This window comes from Psammomys obesus, unplaced genomic scaffold (assembly GCF_907164565.1).
Source record: "Psammomys obesus unplaced genomic scaffold, mPsaObe1.curated_primary_1811, whole genome shotgun sequence".
Lineage (NCBI taxonomy): Eukaryota > Metazoa > Chordata > Mammalia > Rodentia > Muridae > Psammomys > Psammomys obesus.
The window spans coordinates 33,657,232-33,678,226 of NW_026596069.1; the positions used below are offsets into that span (position 1 = coordinate 33,657,232).

General features: G+C 40.6%; 1 protein-coding gene across 5 annotated transcripts in view; it reads right to left on the reverse strand.

The window, feature by feature from the left end:
• The window catches only part of Zfyve16 (zinc finger FYVE-type containing 16), a 42,618-nt gene extending 40,568 nt beyond the window's left edge, over positions 1–2,050 (reverse strand). For 4 of the 5 annotated variants that reach the window (XM_055625425.1, XM_055625424.1, XM_055625422.1 and 1 more), the window contains exon 1: positions 1,947–2,050. The gene's annotated coding sequence lies outside the window, so the exon portion shown is untranslated. Of the gene's footprint in view, positions 1–1,638 lie in introns of all 5 variants that reach the window. The other variant, XM_055625426.1, reaches the window with a different exon arrangement.
• Positions 2,051–20,995: the final 18,945 nt, after the last annotated feature.

Here is a 20,995-nt window from a genome sequence, read left to right on the forward strand (position 1 = left end):
GTTGATATTCATGGAAGGCCTCTCCTTTTCTGAAGAGAAAGGGAGGAGTAGATGGAAGCAGGGAGGACTAAGAGGAGAGGAAAGAGGGGAAACTGGTTGGGATGTAAAGTTAATTAATTTAAAAATAATAACACATCCTTACCATATAAACATCTGTTAAGACGGGCACTTCAACACTAGACTGTAAGTAAGTAAAACACCTGAAGGTTTCACAGCGTTTCAGGCACACAATGTAACACTACACAGAAATACTCTGGTGGGGGGGGGGGGTATATCCCATACTCTCTTTAAATTCAAGAATCCAAAACTACTGGAAAAATATGCAAATACTTTACCAATCATTAGGTGATATAATTCAAACAAATGACATGGAACATAAAATTATGAAATGCATCCAAGTTAATTTCCTTGTCTATCAAAATAAAAAAAAAAAAGGAGCATAAGTCCATAATGACCTAACAATTCAACCTCCAGAAAAACACTAGCACTGTGCACAAGAACACAAGGAACTTTCAATGTTGCAAAGTTTGTTAGTGGGAAGTGCAACAAGTGAATAGTGTATTTAACAGAAGAATGGCTAAACCGGTTTTCTCAGGCTTTGCTGAGACACACTGGAAGCAGGTCCTCCAGGTTCTTTTCTAGCCCAGGCAAAGACAGATTTTTTTTTCCATGGCTTTAATCTAAACAAGCCAGCACACCATGATGAACTAAGAAACACAAGAATTCAGCTGTCTTGTGCCAGGCATTAAAGTGGCTTGCTTCCAGGTAAAACAATACTGTCCTCCAGTTCATTTTCAATACAGATATTTAGTTAGCTCACTGGTGTTTTTACTTTTTTCTTGCTTTATTTTTGAGACAGGAATTTACTGTGTACACCAGGCTGACTTGTAGCTCAATCTTCCTGTCTCCACATTGTTACTTGCTGGATTAGTCATGATCCACCACGATTATATTACTATTTTTAAGTGAATACATTAGATTTTTTTCCTGAGTTTTAATTTCCAAATGTTAAATATACTGCATTAACAATTATTTTTTTCTTCAATATTCTCTAATTGTCATTACCTTCAGTCATAGGGGAACTATGTGTAACCACAGTATTATGATTAAGGATAAAGGGAATTTAGTTTTATCTGTAAGGTAGCTACTTCAAAAGATGCTTTTGCACATATTGTGTGTATAGTAAAAAAGTAATGGGTTTTTTAAAAACAGGGGAAGGCAAACAACAACCTGATCATCTTAAACTTAAAATGCAACAGGGTACAAAAAGGACCCCAAAAAATGTTAAAATGCTAAGTGGCTGATTACTTTTGCATGGTAGAACTCTATCATTACTTCCTATCATCATTACTTGCTGTAATTTTTAAATAGCTTACCACTAAATGCATAGTTTAATATCCAAGAGAGAGAAAAAAGTCTGTGAAAAACCAAGCTCTAATGAATCAAACTATTAAACTTTTGCCAACGCAAGAAACGCCAAAATCAGATGACTACGTGATGGAAATGGATGACATCACCCAAATGCTCTTTAAATAAAAAGATGAACTCAGTCTTAAATTTACGGACCGGTTTCCTGACACTGTCCAACCAAGAATACGAGTCTGGAATGTAACAATTTGCAATCACGGTCGTACAAACCGGTTAGCCGTTTACAGTAAGGTCATCTCTTCAGAGGCACCGCAGGAAAGGCAGCGAGAGCGGACCCTGGGCATCCGTGAGACGAGACGGCGGCGCTAACTGGCGCCGCGAGGACTCACGGGCCCAGGCGCTCCGGACTGGGCCGGACCTGCGGTGGGCTAGCGTGTCCCGGCCGCACAGCGCCAGGCGGCCGGCGGGTCCCCGAGGAGGGCGAGGCCAGGCCGTCACAGCCCGCAGAGCCCGCGGCCGGCCGCCCCTCCGCCCGCAGGACACTAGGGAGAGGCCGGTGGCGGCTCCGGGGCTCTTACCTCCCCGCTCCCCGCCGAGCTCAGAGACCCGGCGCGACGCCGCAGTGAGGTGTGAAGGGCGGCCTGGCCGGGACAACCGAGGCCGCACGACGCCGACCCAAAGCCCCGGCCCCCGCTGACCTAACAGGGCGGCGCACAGGCGCAGAGAGCGCTTCCCGCTGCCACGCCCCCTCCGGGCTCCGCCTCTGCGCCTGCGCGCCGCTCAGGCCCACGCCGGGGCTCCCGAGCGCGCCGGAAGTGGCTAGGCGGGCGCTCCTCTCACTGCAAAGCTGTGCTTGGATTCTCTGTCGTCGGTCCCAGCCCAGCTGGCGCGGCGCTCCGGTTTGCACCAGCCCCAAACCGACCGCGCACATCGCGTCTCACCCCCAGCGACTCCCAAATGCCGGTCCCGGCGCGACCCCGCCCTGCCCTCCGGTTGTCCTGCATTTCTAGCCTGCTGTAGCATCTAGAGCAGCTGCTGTCTAAAAACAGAAGCCAGCCAACTGAAGAAGAAACGGAACGCCACTCGCACGTGTCTGCTTCGGCCTTCGACATTTTCAGCACAAGTTTTTCTAAAATTGAAGCGAGAGAAGAGAAAACTGGAATCCGGACCTGCTCGAGTACAGCTCCCGCGCCCAGGCTTTCAAGATTGCAAACGTTATCGCTGTGATTTGCGTTCAGAGATTTCACTATCAGAGTTCACATCCGTTTTCAACTATAGCTTGAGATCTTTCAGGCATTCGGAATCTCTTGTTTTGGTGTTCCTAGACTCTGAGATGGAGCTGTTACACAAGTGCAAAGCTTTTGGTTTCGTAAAATTATTTGTATGATCTGTGACAGACAATGCAAAAGGGAGCATTACTTACATTACCTGATCTTAAGAATAATTCCATAAAGTATAGTGTACATTTTCTTTATTATATGTTGGACACTTCACAGATAAAATGGGGCCATGAACCTCAATTCAGAAGCAGTGACTCACACAATAAAATTCATGTTGGGGCAAAAGTATGTATATAGTACAATGTGAAGATAAATAGATATTTAAAAGTACATAAAATTACACTTTAAGTAAACGAAGTGTCTACATATCAATTCGCAAAATATCGAAAATGCCTATGACATTTTATTCAAAGAGCTAAAGTGTGTTCTCCATAAATCTGATTTACCAATATGCTTAACTTATGGGTGAATTCCATTAGCGAGAATGATGTGGACACTCTCATACCCTGATGTGGATATAAGATAGGACAAATTCAGATATAAAGTAGACATCTGAAAGTTGTCAAGTCATATCAAGGACCTTAAAATTTCATATGGCCTAGTTAAATGATTTCCCATTCAAAATTATAAAGAAGTGCTTTAGAATGAAAAGATTTATATGCAAAAATCAGCTTTTTTAGTTGACAGAGTAAGGAGATGACTCAATGAAGTTAAGTGGTTGTCATGCAAGCCTGCCTCCTGAGCTTGGATCTTCAGAACCTGCTTAGTAGCCAGGTGTGGTAGCACATGTTTACTCCCCAGGCACAACTGTAAGAAGGACAGTGAAGATGGAACTTCAGAAACTCAAAGGCCAGGATGCTTTCCCTCCCAGGTCTCCATTATTTCTCCTGTTTTTCTCTCCTGCCTTACTCCTCTCATTGGGAGTGTGTTCTTGATCATTGAAACTTAGAATCCAGTCCCTATTCCCTCCTTTTACTACCTGAATTTGAATTCTAGTTGTATCACTTACTATTTATGCTTACTATTTATGTGACAGAAATCGCTAGGCTTAGCCACTCTCTTAGGAAGATTGTGATAGAAAATGTTTAGCATGAGATATCCACATAGCACAGTCACGGAGAACTCAAATGAATGTTACTGTTCGAGTGGCTTTTGTCCTTTTAGTGAATTGTTGGATTCTGTTCATGTTGGTATGCCAGTGTCCTATGGCACATCAGTGGCATTCAAGCATATTTAAAAATGGATTTTCTGGGACTGGGGAGATGGCTCATCAGTTGGCACTGGCAGCTCTTTCAGAGGACTCGGGTTCAGCACTCAGAACTCAGGTGGTGGCCCATAACAGCCTGTAACTTTAGTTTTAGTTGATCCAATACTGCGAGCATACAAGTGTTGTGCAGGCAAAACACTCATACACATACAAGAAAATAACTTTTTAGAACAAGTCTTGACTGCTATTCTATGTGGCTGTTGCCTGGATTTCTTGTTTTGTTGTTTCTTTTTCAAGGCCTGATCTAAAATATCTAAATTATCAATAGCACCAAGGTTAATTTAACCAGCAAGTGGTTTAAAATCAATGCTTCCAATTCCTGGTCAAGAGTCCCTTTTTCCTTTTTGTGAGGGGGGTAGGGGTGTTTATATTTGTTTTGTTTTTCAAGACAGAATTCTCTCTGTAGCCTGGGGCTGTCCTGGAACTCAGAGATCTCTTGTTAGAAACAATTCCATCTTGTTAGAAACAATGATGGAATCCCAATGGTTCTGTTTTACCAATAAGCACTCAGGAACCAGATGCTGGGGTGAAAACCTGCTAGGTCTGAGAGGCAGAGAAAGCACCCAGCTGACCTTCCTGCTCAGCTCAGATCCAGATGGAAAAAACCCAAAAGGCTCACTAGTACAACTGACATCCCAGGAAGAAAAGGCCCAAAACCCAAGGCCTAAGGCTTGCTAATTCAAAGCCCAAAACTCAAAGTCCCTCCTACTCTTTAATCCCTGTCAGCTGGTTTCTTGCTCAACCTCTTGACCTAGGGTTAACTTTAATAGATTGGTCAACAGGAGAGCTCTTGGGTTAAAGGTGTGTGCTAGGGCTGCATGAAACATACCATAATCACCTGTTTAAAATAAATAGAAAGTTCTTGGATTAAAGGTATGTGTTAGGGCTCAACCACACCAAATAAACAGGGTTTTACAGTTAACAATTTTGGGGTTCACAATGGGCTCTAATATCCTGCAACAAAGATCTGCCCTCCTCTGCTTCTGGATCGATGGCTGCTCTACCACCCACACTCCTTCCCTTTTTCTCAGGTGACTACAAGCACAAATCTGAACACAGAGTCTCTTCACCAATGCAAATTAAACTTTGTACCAAGCAGCAATACACACGCAGTTAAGAAGAGAGACATGTACAATGGCTGTTAACAGAACAAGCAGAGAGCAATGTTTCACACCTGTGTGTAAACCAGGAGGCACTCACACAGTCTCTTAACAAGAATACTCTACAAATAGATTCATTTATTGACCACCTACTGCTTTTTAGCCCTTACCTATTAAATAAGACAAGCATTCCCCAGGATAAACAGTTTTGCTCAGCTGTGAACAAGTGTAGAGCTCAGGCCTCCTCTCTGGTGTTGGGAATGCTTGCTTAGGCACAGCAGCACTTATTTGCACAGGCCTTTGTCTGAACAGCACACTAAAGAGCACACTTCCTGTTAACAACTCTTCACACAAGAGCTAGGAAATAGCATTAGCTTTTGGGAAAACAACTTTTCAGTTCTTGAAGGGCAGTTATAATTATGACACCTACCAGCCAATTCAAGCACCCAAATTTTTTTTAATGTGTTTTGAAATTATTGACAAAGAAATGAGTAAGAATAACATGAGAATTTGTTGATAAATCTTATTAAAAAATCCATATTTTTATATCAACACTTGCTTGCATACCTTAATTACACTGTATTTCCTATTATTGACAGACTCATTGCAAAATCCCGCAGTTACAATTGATGTGTGTATGTGTGACAAGCTTGTACCATGCATCTAGACTGCATACTTCTGCCTCCCATGCGCTAGGATTACTGGTGTGTGCTCCTATACCCAGCTTTCGTAGTGCTTGTTAAATGACAAAGAAGACACTTGTACAGTTTTCCTTGGATTCTGTTGTGTTTAATTATACTAAAGTGATTTCTGTAATTATTTTATTAAATGGTAATTTACTAGTATCCTCATTTTCTACATATGTACTAAGTAAATGAAAATGGTTAGGCGTATACCTTAATTTTTTTAACAGTAGTTTTGGGCCCATATCTATTTCACATTTAAATTTTAAAAAGTTACTTTATAATAGATCATGTTGCTTTGTTAACAATAAATTAAACAAAAAAGATAGCAAAGTTACTTTGTCACTTCACTTGTTTTGTAACATGTGGCTATGTTTGCCCAGTCATACTGTTCTATAACATACTAAGTTCAAGTTTATTAATTTGTGGCTTCCAGGATAATAAGGAAAATACAAATGCTACTAAAAACTTAAAGGCTTTTCCCATACAAATGCAGTTGTACTTTGTATCAATTTTGTTTGCTCTCAAGGGTTTTCTGTGTGCATTGTTATAGAATTAGGAAGCATGATTGATTCATGGCTTCAACAATGAAGTTCACAATTCACCTTGCCATTTATTTTATTTACTAGCATAATCATTTCAGAGGCAAATGGAAAATTATACAATGTAGTTTTTAGTTAATTAAATTTTCTGGAGCTTCCTTTACTGGTTAAGAGAAGAAATTTGAGCATGAAATACAGTAAAAATAAATTGTTCTGAAAAAGGGGACTGGAGAAGTGACTCAGGAGTTAAGAGTGCTTGTTGCTCTACCAGAAGACCTGGGTTCACTTCCCAGCTCCCACATAGTGGCTCAGAGCCACAGTAACTCCAGTTCCAAGGGATCTCGTGCCGCCTTCTAACTTTGTTGGGCACCAGTCATGTGTGGTACACATACATTCATGCAAGAAAACACTCATACAAATGAAGTGAAATAAATCTAAAAAAAAATCAGAAGTTTGGCTGGTTTGATCTTGTGCTGATCTTAATACAGGTACGCACAGCTGGTGTGAGATCATAAGTTCAACAGCCATGTCCTGCCCAGAAGTTTACATTTCACACAGCATCTCCTCACAATCATCTAGCTCTTACGTTCTTTCCACCTTCTCTTTGATGTTCCTTGAACCTTGGTAATGGTGGTAGAGAGTGAGAAAAATATCTCATTTAGGATGAGCACTCAGTCTCCTATTCTTAGCACTTTGACCACTTATGCATCTCAACATTGACTGTTGCCTGCTGCAAACAGAAGCTTCTCTGACCAAAGTGAAGAACAGCCTAGGTATATGGTATAAGCATAAACATTTAGAAGGCAACTTGACAACATGGCCATTTAGCAAAATAACAATTGTAGGCTTAGATTATTCAAACACCTACTTATTTAATGTTTTTAAACACCTCTACCTTCCTTCCTACACCCCAACCTTAGGTAGGATATTAGTAGGAAAAGGGACTGTGGACCTTTTTTAGCTACTTCCTCCTGATTAGAGTCTTTAGGGATATACCAGTCTCAGCTGTCAGAATGCCAGCAGTCTAGTCAAACAGCAAAGCAGCAAACCACAGCAGTAAGCAGCGAGCAACTGCAACAGCAGGGAACCACTCAGCCAAGCAGCCAGACTCTGCCCAAATGGCATGAGTCCACAGACACAGAAAACCCCTGCCTGCTGCCCGTGCTGTCCTTGCTGGCTATCTTCCCCAATTGCTTTCCATTTCAGTTATTGAGGCAGGCTTTTTCACTGCACCTAAGTTCACCAATTCTGGCTATTCCAGCAAGCTAGTTTGCCTTGAGGATCTACTGTCTTAGCCTTCTAAGTGCTGGGATTAAAGGCATATACCATACCTGCCAGGCCTTACACAGGTTCTGGAGATCTGAACTCCACAGGTTTGTGCAGTGAGTATTTTATCCACTGAGCCATCTTTCAACTTCCAACACTATCTTCTAAAAAATATTGCTAAAGACTAAGGGTGAAGCTCAAGCAAGCAGCCCTGGCTCAATCCAGGACTGAGAGATACAAAGATCAAATATTAAAAAAATTTTTTTTGAATTAATAATGAAATTACCAATAGCCTCACATTCATTTCACAATGTCTGCATTCGGTGTATTGTATGACTGTGCATCATAGGACATGGCCCAACAGGAAGAATGAGCACTCATAGCTATCTTAGGGGTAGCAATAAGGTATAATTATCCCCAAGGCTTAACTACCAAGACACCAAGACACAGGGGTTTTTAGTTAGGAAATCATTCAAATTCTTTGCCAAAAGCTTTTAATTCTCCTGTCTTCTGGACAGATGACAGCATACTGCCTGCCTTCATGTAACTGAGTAAGGACACACGTCTGGTCCAGGCAAGTCAACCGAGAGCAGGCATGGCGTGTGACATTTCTAAGCTGGATTCTTTACTTGACAAAGTAAGGTTATCCAGAACCTACTTTCCCTCTATCACAACTGCTGAGACCAGATGTGGCTGAATATTCAAAAGCCCAGCAAACAACTGTCTCTGCAACAACACACTAGCCTGTTGTCCCTTTGTGAGAAGTTCAATGACAGCTTACTCATTCCCAGCAGACAAATTAAATTTTTGAAGTATCCCTTGAGATTTGGGGGTGGCTACTCAGGAGCATATGCTGAGACTGTTTACTAGTGATATATATATATATATGTATATATATATATCACTCAGAACAAGGATCAAAACTAGAGATGGTGGGTACAGAAATCAGCATTAGCATTTGAATTACACAATAACATCATACCTACAAACTACTGTTTCGTTTTGTTTTTAATTTAATTTTTTTCCAGTCTTTTATATATATATATATATATATATATATATATATATATATATATATATATGAAATGCTTCAGTGAGACAGGTAATATAATTAATAATATGGCCAACACCTTGATCTTTGCTCTCCTAGCACTAGAGCTGTGACAGATAAAATTTTAATTTGTGGTATTTAGTTATAGTTCTCTTAATGGACTAAGACAACAAAATATTTACTATTCAGTTACAACAACCAAAATCTTATTGTTGAATGTTTTTTCATATTTAATATAAATTCATATAATTATTAAGGTGGCAGTTTTATTCCTTAACCTGCTTTTATATAAATAAAAGACATAGAAACCTGTTAGATTTTTAATAAGCCTTAATGCACTGGGGCTGGGCAGGTATTACCCCTTTAAGCTATCTTGTCTATTTTCCAGCCAAAACCCCCCTTAAACATTTGTACATGTTTTTCACTTGGGCTGCTGCTCTCCGTCATGCCAATCCTCACAGCAAGCTCCTCCCAGACACTGCTTCTAGTTCATGCTAACCCATGGCTACCTGCTCCATTCTTCATCCTCCTCTCTCTTCCTCATGGTCTCTCTCTGACCCCCAAAGGCCCAAGAATCTTGGCTTCTTTTCTGCCCAGTCCAGGCTGTAGGCAACTTTATTAGGGAATCAGAGATAATTTGGAAAGCAAGGTTCTCACAATGTCATTTTGGATATATGAGATTTTGCTCATAAGAATCTCAGGAGTTAAGCAATTAACGTTTGCATACATAGTAGCTCCAGATCAAACCCAACAGCTGATGGTCATAGATCTTATTTTATCTCTCTATCCTACAGATAGAGCCATTCATATCCTCTCTCTCCCTCTCTCTGTTTGAGAGTGTTGTTAGGGATCTCAACTAGGACTCACGATATGCTGTGTAAGCACTGTCAAATCTAATTTCTCGTATCTTTTCATTGCTAAAAATTTTAACGTAGATTTAAAAGATAGACAATTTTCAAAGTAAAAATAACAGCATAAAACACCTCCTATATTCAATAACAAACCAGCCATCCCAACGCTATCTGTGGAACCCCAACTGGCAATACTTTTACTCACTCTGCTTCTCTGGAGGTTAGCCAGGGTCACCACCCTTCCTGTTATTCAAGCCACACAGAATAATCAATTCATTATTCTATCAATAATTACCTAGTTTTCTAGAAATAAAGTTCATATAGGAAAGGGAAGTAAATCTTAATCATTCATTGACCAAGAGTTTCAGAAGAGTATGTTTCTTCTTTTGTCTTCTAAAAAAGACCCATTCTATGGTTCAACTAGAAAAGATCCCAGCACCACATAAACCAAGCAAAATATAATCCCAGCCCTTGAGAGGAGAAGGCAAGATGATCAGAAACTCAAGATTGTCCTCAGCTACTGAAAGCCTTTAGTCTGTCTCAAAACTTGAATTAAAAAAATAAAAATAAATAAAAAACAAGGAAATCATGAAATTTGCAGGTATATGGTGGGATCTGGAAAAGATCATCCTGAGTGAGCTATCCCAGAAGCAGAAAGATACACATGGTATATACTCACTCATGTAGACATATAATATAGGATAAATCTACTAAAATCTGTACACTTAAAGAAACTAATCAAGAGGGAAGACTCTTGCTAAAATGCTCAATTTCTATCCAGAAAGGCAAAGAGGATGGACATCAGAAGAAGGAGAAAAGAGGGAACAAGTCAGGAGCCTGACACATAGGACTTCTGAAAGGCTCTGCCCTGCAGACTCTCAATGCAGATGCTGAGACTTATGGGTAACCTTTGGGCAGAGTGCAGGAAATCTTAGGAAAGAAGTGGGAAACAGTAAGATCTGGAGAGGACAGGAACTCCACAAGGAGAGCAACAGAACCAAAAAATCTCAGCACAGGGGTCTTTCCTGAGACTGATACTCCAACCAAGGACTATGCATGGAGATAACCTAAGACCCCTGCACAGATGTAGCCCATGGCAGTTCAGTATCCAAGTGGGTTCCATTGTAATAGGAACAGGGACTGTCTCTGGCATGAACTGATTGGCCTGCTCTTTAATTACCTCCCCCTGAGGGGGAAGCAGCCTTACCAGGTCACAGAAGAAGACAATGCAGCCACTCCTGATGAGACCTAATTGACTAGGATCAGAAGGAAGGAAAAGAAGTCCTTCCCTATCAGTGGACTTGGAGAGGGACATGCATGCAGAGGGTGGAGGAAGGGAAGGATTGGGAGGGGAGGAGGGAGGGAACCACAGGGAGGATACAAAGTGAATAAAGTGTAATTAATAAAGAAAAATAAATAAATAAAAAGCAATAAAAAAAAAAGAAAATTCCATAATTCTCAAAAATGTCACAATATTGGTGACAGCCAAACAGGAAGACTGAATGATCCCTGGGAAGGGACTTTGCAGGGATCTGGGCTCACACGGTCTGAGGAAAACAAATACAAATGAGTTCTTCTTACACAGATACAGGCCAGGATCAACCTCTGTGAACTGGGCTTTCGCTGGCGGTCAAAGCTGCCCATGAACCCTCACAGCCAAGATTAGGTGTCAACCAATCAGAGTCTCATACTGCGAGAACAGCCTGATGCTGAGCAGCAGACTGGGAGGATCTGTGCTGAGTTCCTTGTTTGTGTGAGATGAGCCAGATGGGAACTGTTGGCTGGAAGTTGTCCCAGACATCTTGCCTGGCTTTGTTGCTTGATGTCAGAGGTATGTCACTCATCTGTCTTCTAGAGGGATAAACAAAATCTTTACACCTGAAATTGTAAGAGTGAAAGACTAGATTCTGACTAAATTCTGACTAAATTCTGACTAAATAACCGTCCAGCCACTTACCCTAAAGACGTCTCTTTACACAGCGTCCCCAGACTGAATTCTGGGTCTCCTCTCCCTTCCTGTCCGACCTATTACAACATCGTAACTTCTGTCGTTTCTGACAATATTATGGATTGATGGTCATCTTCTTCCCCTCTGTTCTGGCCTCTCAGCTGACTTTCAGCTTCTGGTCCCATCTTTCTCATACTCATTCTCCTGGAAGCCAGAGTCATTGTTTAGGAACACTAACAGGACTGTCTGACCCCTTTCTGAACCTGACAAGTACAGCTTTGACACAAACAGGGGAAAGCCTGAAGAGATGTACACAAAGTCAGCCAGATAAATTACCCTTCAGACTTTTTTATAAGGGTTTACTACATAATTACTTATTCTAGTGAAAAACTTGTGGGACTTCTACCCAGAGATGAGCATCAGGGCCCCTACACGGCTCAGGGATGAGCATCAGGGCCTCTACACGGCTCAGGGTTGAGCAGGAGGGCCCCTACATGACTCAGGGATGAGCATCAGGGCCCCTGCATGGGCTCTTCTCAGAGAGAAGAAAAGCCATGCATTCCTGTACATTCCATAGGACCAGTTCATAAATGCATGCAGGCCAACAATCAGACATGTAGACATGTATACATTCATGCATACATTCCAGGGGCCCCCATCATACATGCACATGCGTATACACAAACAAATATTTACACACTTGTACATATATATTCATACAGACATACAAACAGACAATCATGCATATAAACATATACACAGACAATCAGACAAACAGACACATATTTGGTCGATGGTGAATAGAAGAAATCTCCAATCAACTAACAACTTCATTTCTGACCTGGGTTTTATACCTTCTGAGACAAAGGTTTTCTATGTCAGAAAAATTACCTCATTCAAGAATAGATACACTCATTACACAAAAAGGGAGTTACAGTAGGACTATTGATTGTTAAGTTATTTCATTAGAAGTATATCTAACTAGATACTGAGAGACCAAAAGATTAAAAATCAGCTGATATTATTAAAGGTTAAAGCCTGATCTAAGGCTACCTGGGTGCAGACTTGTCCAGTAATGCCCTGAGAAGAACTCCTCTTACTGCATTCTTTCCCTGCCCTCTAATTATACAGTTGCTAGGAAACTAGCCCATAAGACCAGACCAGAACTGTTAGTAGCCTTGGCGCCTAAAGTGGACCAATCATTTCAAAAGTCAGTTTTCTTTACCCAATCATGTACTGCCAAAGCATGTACATCACTGCTTACATTTTTTTTCCCTTAAAAACTCTGTACCCCAGACCTCAGGGCCGCATTCCTCTTCTGTTTCCACAGGTTTGCGCCCCGTGTTCGAACACGTATACAATTTAAAACTTCATGTATTTAAGTGGAGTCTATTTATTCCTGGTCTTTTGGGGTTTGCAAACCAGTCAGAACAATACTTTTTGCTCATTATCAGTTTAAAGCAGTGATTTTATTTATACGCTCAGCTCATTATGAGTTCAAAGCAGAAGTTTTATCTTCTTCTTACTTTATATGTACATTGTTTGTCCAAAGGATAGTTTTGTTTTGTTTTTTTAATGTAAAGGTTTTTCTAAGAAACAAGTGTCTGTCTTGTCTTGTATAGCTATTGGGCCTTAACCTTGGACTAAACCTGGAATGAATGTATTTCCTTGATTATTAATTTGTTTCAATCTTGTCTTCCCTCTTGGTGTAATTCATATGGAGCCTCAAAGAGCCAACACCTGTGGTGTCCTTCAATCCTTCCCTGTATCTCAAGTTGCTCTCTGGGCGCCAAACTGCCAGACCTGCCGGCGGAGTCGAACAGTTCTTGAGTCAGGAGTGAAGACTGAAAGAAAATTAATAAACCAATGCACTACACGTGGGATCTTTCCAAGAGGGCTTCCAGTGGAAACTAGTCGCCCAGTTTATTCCAGTAATCCCTTTTTAAGTCAGAGCAAAAGCACCTCAGTACAGTGAATGAGTTCACAGGGAAGTTAAAACTTCTTTACCTTGACCACCTGTCTGTGTGATCCTCACAAACAAAAGGTGTGAATGGACAAGATGTCTCACCCGCTGTCTCAAACAACAGGAGATAGGCTTGCCAGCTTTTCACTGACTCCAGTGAAGACCAGGGTGAAAACATGTCTTTCTGCTGAGATCTAGATAACAAAGCAGCCCGGCAGACCAGCGGCTCCCCACAGTCTGGTTTTATGTTGAGATCTTTATCCACTTTGACTTTAATTTTGTGCAGGGTGATAGATGTGAGTCTTTTTGCATTTTTCTACATGTGGACTTCCAGTTAGACCAGCACCATTTGTTGAAGATGCTGTCTTTTTCCATTGTATGGTTTTGGCATCTTTGTCAAAAATCAGGTGTCCATGGGTGTGTGTGGGTTTATTTCTGGGTATTCAGTTCGGTTCCATTTATTCATTATTCTGTTTCTATGCTAGTACCATGCAGTTTTTATTACTGTTGCTCTATAGGACAGCTTGAGATCAGGGATGGAGATACCTCCAGAAGATCTTTTATTGTACAGGATTGTTTTTAGCAATTCTGGTTTTCTTGTTATTCCATATGAAGTTGAGAATTGTTCTTTTAAGGTCTGTAAAGAATTATGTTGGTAATTTGATGGGAATTGCATTGAATCCATAGATTGCTTTTGGTAAGATGGCCATCCAAAATTCTTTTTTTATAAGGCCTTTTAAATAAGCTTCAAACAACATATAATCTGCTCACCTCTACAAAACAGAGAGGAACCAACTGCTAGTAAACCATTTCTAAATGTCTGAGGTAAGAGAAGCAGCTCACGGTGAAGAAGAAAGCGGGGGCTGGAGAGAAGTCGCAGGGTTGAGAGCACCTGCTGCTGCCACGACCCCTTACCAGCCTGCACTGCTTTCCCCCTGATGCCTCTGGAGGGGCTGGAAAAAGACTCACCTTCTTTAGTGGTCTGAACAGGTTTGGCCCCCATAGATTCATTCATGTGAATGCTTGGCCCATAGGGAGTGGCACTATTAGGAGGTGTGGTCTTTTTGTAGTAGGTATGGGCCTTTTGGAGAGAGTGTGTTGCTGTGGAGGTGAGCTTTGAGGTCTCATTCATATATATATATATATATATATGAGTATATATGCATATGTATATACTCAAGCTCCACCCAGTGTAGAAATCCAGTCTCCCAGATGCTTTTTGTAGGCATAAGGTTGTTGTGTAATTCAAATGCTGATTTCTATAACCCCATATGTGGTTGCAATCCTTGTTCTTAGAATCTTCTGTTTCAGTGTTGTGTAAACACTGCTCCCCAATTGTCCACTACTGTGCCAATAAAGCAGCTACAGCCAATTGCTGAGCAGGGGAGAAAATAGGGCTGGAGTTCCTGCCAGCCAGGTGAGGAGGAGTTGGAGGAGGAAGAGGCCATTGAGCCATGGGAAAGGCCCAAGAAACATCAAAAGGAAGAGCTGAAGCAGGAAAGCTACAAAGTGTATGTATTGCTGGGATGCATGCTGGGAGGAAGCCAAATTAGTTTAGAGGGTTATAATAGATTAATAATTGCTCAGTTCTTGTGCTATAAAGCTTGTTAAAATAAGAGTCTCAATTTTTTATGTGATAGCTGAGTTAAGAAAGAAACTGAGAAACACATTTTAAAAAATTATTTATTTTTTATTAATTACAGTTTATTCACTTTGTATCCCAACTGTAGCCCCCTCCTTCAGCACTCCCAACCCCACCCTCCCTCCCTCTTCTCCATCCATGCCCCTCTCCAAGTCCACTGATAGGGGAGGTCCTCCTCCCCTTCCCTCTAACCCTAACCTATCAGGTCTCATCAGGACTGGCTGCATTGTCTTCCTCTGTGACCTGGTAAGGCTGTGCCTCACTCAGGGAGAAGTGATCAAAGAGCCAGCCACTGAGTTCATGTCAGAGACAGTCCCTGTTCCCATTCCTAGGGAACCCACTTGGACACTGAGCTGCCATGGGCTACATCTAGAGAAACACAGTTTTATAAAAATAATATTAACAGGCCATTTCCTAAATCTGTGCTCCATCTTTGACCCATCTTGTAGAAAAAAACTGGGTCAAAGGTTTTGAGGGTGAGTTGGAAATCCTGCCTGGCCACAGGAGGTGGCCACTTCGGGCTCCATATTCTCTGCTGCTCAAAATCTCAGCAAGAGTGACCCTCATAGACTTACTGGGACAATATCCTATTCCAGGTCTCTGGCAAATCCCAGAGATGACCCTCACCTCCAATTTTCATTCTCTCACCTGGCCCTCTCTCTCCATCACTCCCTACTCCCAGTCCCACCCCTGTTATCTCCTAGTCCCATCCCCTTTCCTACCCAGTTCCTTCCCTCTATCCACCTCCAGTACCTATTGTATTTCCCTTTCTGAGTGTGATTCAAGTGTCCCCCCCTTGGGCCCATCTTGTAACTTAGTTTCTTTGGGTCTGTGGACTGTAGCATGGTTATCCTGTACTTTATGACTAATGTCTGCTTATAAGTTAGTACATACCATTTGTGTGTTTCTAGGTTTGGATTACTTTACTCAAAATGATATTTTCTAGTTCCATCCATTTTCCTGCAAATTTTATGATTTTGTTGTTTTTAATAGCTGAGTTAGTACTCCATTGTATAATTGTACCACATTTTCTTTATCCATTCTTTGGTTGAGGGACATCTGGGTTGTTTCCAGTTTCTGGCTGTTATGAACAAAGCTTCTATGAGCATAGCTGAGCAGTATTTTTGTGGTGGTGGAGCATCCTTTGGGTATAAGCCCAGGAGTGGTGTAGCTGGAGGTAGAACTATTCACAATTTTCCAAGAAACTGCTAAGTTGGTTCCATGGTAATTATACAAGTTTGCACTTCCACCAGCAATTTGAGTTTTTGATCATAGCAATCCTGATGGGTGTAAGCTGGAATCTCAGGGTTCTTTTGATTTGCGTTTCTCAGACATTCAGCATTTCTTTAAGTGCTTCTCGGCCATTTGAGATTCCTCTGTTGAGAATTCTCTGTTTAGCTCTGTACCCATTTTTAATTGAGTTATTTGGTTTGTTGATGTTCAGTACCTTATATATTTTGGGTATTATCCCTCTGTCAGATGTGGGGTTCCCATTTTGTTGGCTGCTGCTTTGTTTTCCTGTTTTCCTTTGCCTTACCTCAGTTTCATGAGGTCCCATTTATTAATTTTTTTAAATATTAGAGCCTGTGCTGTTGGTGTTCTATTCAGGAAGTTCTCTCCTGTGCTAATGAGTTCATGGCTCTTCCCCACTTTCTTGTCTATTAGATTTAGTGTGTCTAGTTTTATGCTGAGGTCTTTGATCCACTTGGACTTGAGTTTTCTTCAGGATGAGAAATACTGATCTCTATCCATTTTTCTATATGAAGATCTCCAATTAGACCAGCATCATTTGTTGAAGATGTTGTCTTTTTTCTGTTGCGTGGTTTTGGTTTCTTTGTCAAAAAAATCAAGTGCCCATAGGTATGTGGGTTTATTTCTGGCTCTTCAGTTCGATTCAGTTGATCAACCTGCCTGTTTCTATGCCATGAAGTTTTTATTATCATTGCTCTATAGTACAGTTTGAAATCAGGGATGCTGATACCTTTAAGGGTTCTTTTATTGCACAAGATTGTTTTAGCTATATTGTGTTTGTTAGGAAACACACCAATGTTAGGAAACGTGCGCCTGTGCGCCTGTGAAGGTTACACGCGGGTTCACAAATCACACCACGAGATCGGTTCCATGTGGGAGGTTTATTAGGGGAAGAAGGAGGGGGTCGCAGAGAGACGAGGCGGAAGAGAGAGAGGGGGAAGGGAGAGAGAGAGTAAGAGGAGGGGCTCCAGGAGTTCTTATAGGGTGACCCAGGGCATGCGCAGGTAATTCCAGGTGGTCTGGGTGTCTTCACAAATGCCTGATAACTGTTTTGTCAGGTCCCTTGGGGCTGGCCGTAGAGGTGCCTGCTTACTGATCCCAACAGTTTTTCCACATGAAATGGAGAATTGTTCTTTCAAAGTCTGTAAAGAATTGTGTTGATATTTTGATGGGAATTGCATTGAATCTGTAGATTGCTTTTGGTAGGATAGCCATTTTCACTATGTTAATTCTACCAGTCCACCAGCATAGGAAATTGTTGGAGGTTGATCTGATGCATGTTACTGGCCCTCAAGATCTGGTTACACCTATCCTTGTTTTATAACCCTGCCTAAGACATAGCTTATTAGTTAATTAAACAGCTTATACCTAGACAGGGCAGAATGGGGTAGGTATGGCTAAGGTTCCCGAGTTTGGAGAGGACAGGAGAATCATGGGACACACACAGATGGGAAAAAAGAGGAAGAAGGAGGATGCCACAATGGATTAGCATGAAATCATGTGGGCTGGGAGAAAGGACTGCAATAGTGGCAGGAAAAGGCCCAGATGAAGAATGCAAACAAGTACCATGGGATTACAGATGGAAGATGGTCCAATAGGAAGGATTAAACTGGATGGCATTGGATGGGGGCTGGGAGATGGATGATGAAATTATTGAGCCTGCATAGGTGAAATATCTGTCTAGCCTAAGGTAAGTAAGGCAATTATAAAATCTGACAGGTGTCTGTGTCTTCTTGTGATAGTGGGTTAAATAACACCATTGTGATAATCATAGGGCAAATAATAAACATTATGTAGCCCAACACTTTTTTTTTATTTACAACGACAAATCTTTCCATCTTCTGATTTCTTCTTCAGTTTCTTTCTTCTAAGACTTGAAGTTCTTGTCATACAGGTTTTTCACTTGCTTGGTTAGAGTTACACCAAGATATTTTGTGTTGCTTGTGGTTATTGTGAGGGGTGTTTTTTCCCTAATTTATTTCTCAGTCTATCATTTGTATAAAGGAGAACTACTGTTAAAGTTATTTTTACAAAACTGTGTTTATTTCTGTTTCTCTCTTAACCCATCTATCACACAAATAATTGAGACTCTTATATTTGTTTAATAAGCTTCATAACACAATAAATGAGCAGTTATTACTTACTCTATTTTTAACCTAAGCTAATCTTGTTTCCTTCCAGCATACATTACAGAGATACTTGCACTTTGTAGCTTTCTCTGCTGAGATCTCTCTCTTGGTCCCTCTTGGACATCTATCTATGGCTGAATCCCCTACTTCCTCTTCTAATTCTTCCTCCCCTAGCTGGCAGGAAGTCCATCCCTATTCTTTCCCCTGCTCAGTGGTTGGCTGTAAGCTGCTTTATTGGCATATCCAGAGTCCATTGGGGAGCAGAGTTTATACAACATTGACACAGGAGATTCTCAGAACAAGGATCAAAACTAGAGATGGGGGGTACAGAAATCAGCATTAGCATTTGAATTACACAATAACATCATACCTACAAACTACTGTTTCGTTTTGTTTTTAATTTAATTTTTTTTCCAGCCACTTTGCTGAAGGTATTTATAAGCTGTAGGAGTTCTTTGGTAGAATTTGGGGGGTCACTTACGTGTACTATCACATCATCTGCAAATATGGATATTTTGGCTTCTTCCCTTCAAATTTGTAACCCCTTGATCTCCATTCATTGTCTTACTGCTCTAGCTTGAACTTCAAGTGCTGTATTGAATAGATATGGAGAGAGTAGGGTTTGTCACTGATTTAATGGAATTGCTTTGAGTTTCTCTTCATTTAATTTGATGTTGGCTATAGGCTTGCTGTATATCACCTTCATTATATTTAGGTATGGGCCTTGTATCCATGATCTTGCCAAGACTTTTACCATGAAGGGGTATTACATTTAGTCAAAAGCCTTTTCTGTATCTAATGAGATGATCATGTGATTTTTTTTCTATCAGTTTGTTTGTATGATAGATTACATTGATGGATTTTTGCATCTCTGGGATGAAGCCTACTTGATCATAGTGGAAGATGTATTTGATGTGTTCTTGGATTTGGTTTGTGAGTACTATATAGAGTATTTTTGCATCAATATTCATGAGAGAACTTGATCTGAAGTTCTCTTTCTTTGTTGGCGCTTTGTGTTATTTAGCTATCAAGGTGACTGTGGTTCATAGAATGAGTTTGGCAATGTTCCTTCTGCTTCTATTTTATGGAATAGTTTGAGGAGTATTGGTATTAGCTCTTCCCTGGACATTTATTAGAATTCTGCACTGAAACCATCTGGACCTGGGCTTTTTTTGTTTGGAGGCTTTTGATGACTGCTTCTATTTCCTTAGGGAAATATTTAAATTATTTACCTGATCTTGATTTAACTTTGGTTTGTGGAATCTATTAAGAAAATTGTCGAGGGCTGGAGAGATGGCTCAGAGGTTAAGAGCAGGACTGCTGGCTGCTCTTCCAGAGGTCCTGAGTTCAATTCCCAGCAACCACATGGTGGCTCACAACCAACTGTAATGAAATCTGATGCCCTCTTCTGCCATGCAGGCAGAATACTGTATGCATAATGAATTAATAAATAAATCTTAGAAAGTATTATTAAAAAATAAAATAAAAATAAATAAAAAACCAAACCAAACCAAATTGAAACAAAACAAACAAACAAACAAAAAAAACCAAAAAAGAAAAGAAAATTGTCCATTTCATTTAGATTTTCCAATTTTGTGGAATAGAGGTTTTTAAAGTAAGACTTTGGATTTCCTCAGCGTCTGTTGTAATGTTCCCCTTTTCCTTTCTGATCTTATTAATTTGGATAATGTACCTCTACCTTTTACTTTGGCTGAGGATTTGTCTATCTTGTTGATTTTCTCAAAGAACCAGCTCTTCATTTCGTTGATTCTTTGTGTTGCTCTTTGTTTCTAATTTATTGATTTCAGCCCTGAGTTTGATTATTTCCTGCTATCAACATCTCTTAGATGTATGTGCTTCTTTTTGTTCTAGAACTTTTAGGTGTTCTGTTAAGTTGCTAGTATGAGAATGCTCCAATTTCTTTATGTTGGCACTTAGTGCTATGAGCTTTCTTTTTAACACTGCTTTCATTGTGTCCCATAAGTTTGGGTATGTTATTTCTTCATTTGCATTGAGTTTTAGGAAGTCTTTCTTTCTTTCTTTGATTCATCCCTGACCTAGTGGCCACTGAGTAGAGAGTTGTTCAGTTTCTGTAAGGTTATAAGCTTCCTGTTGTTGTTGAAGTACAGCTTTTAATTCATTGTGATCTGATAAGATACAAGGTGTTATTTCAATTTCCTTGTATCAGTTGAGGCTTGCTTTGTGCCAGACTATATGGTTGATTTTGGAGGAAGTTCCATGAAATGCTGAAAAAAAAAGGTATATTCTTTTGTGTTTGGGTGAAAAGTTCTGTAAATATCTGTTAGGTCCATTTAATTCACAACATCTGTTAGTTTCATTCTTTCTCTGTTTAATTTCTGTCTCAATGACCTGTCCTTTGGTGAGAGTGGGGTGTTGAAGTCTCCCTACACTATTAATGTGTAGGATTTGATGTGTGTTTTAAGCCTTAGTGATGTTCCTTTTACAAACGTGGATGTCCTTGTATTTGGGGCATAGGTGTTCAGAATTAAGATGCTCTCTTGGGGGATTTTTCCTTTGTTAAGTATAAAGTGTCCTTCCCCATCTCCGTTGATTAATTTTGGATGAAAGTCTATTTTATTAGATATGGCTATTACAGCTTGCTTCTTGGGCCCGTTTGCTTGGAAAACTTTTTT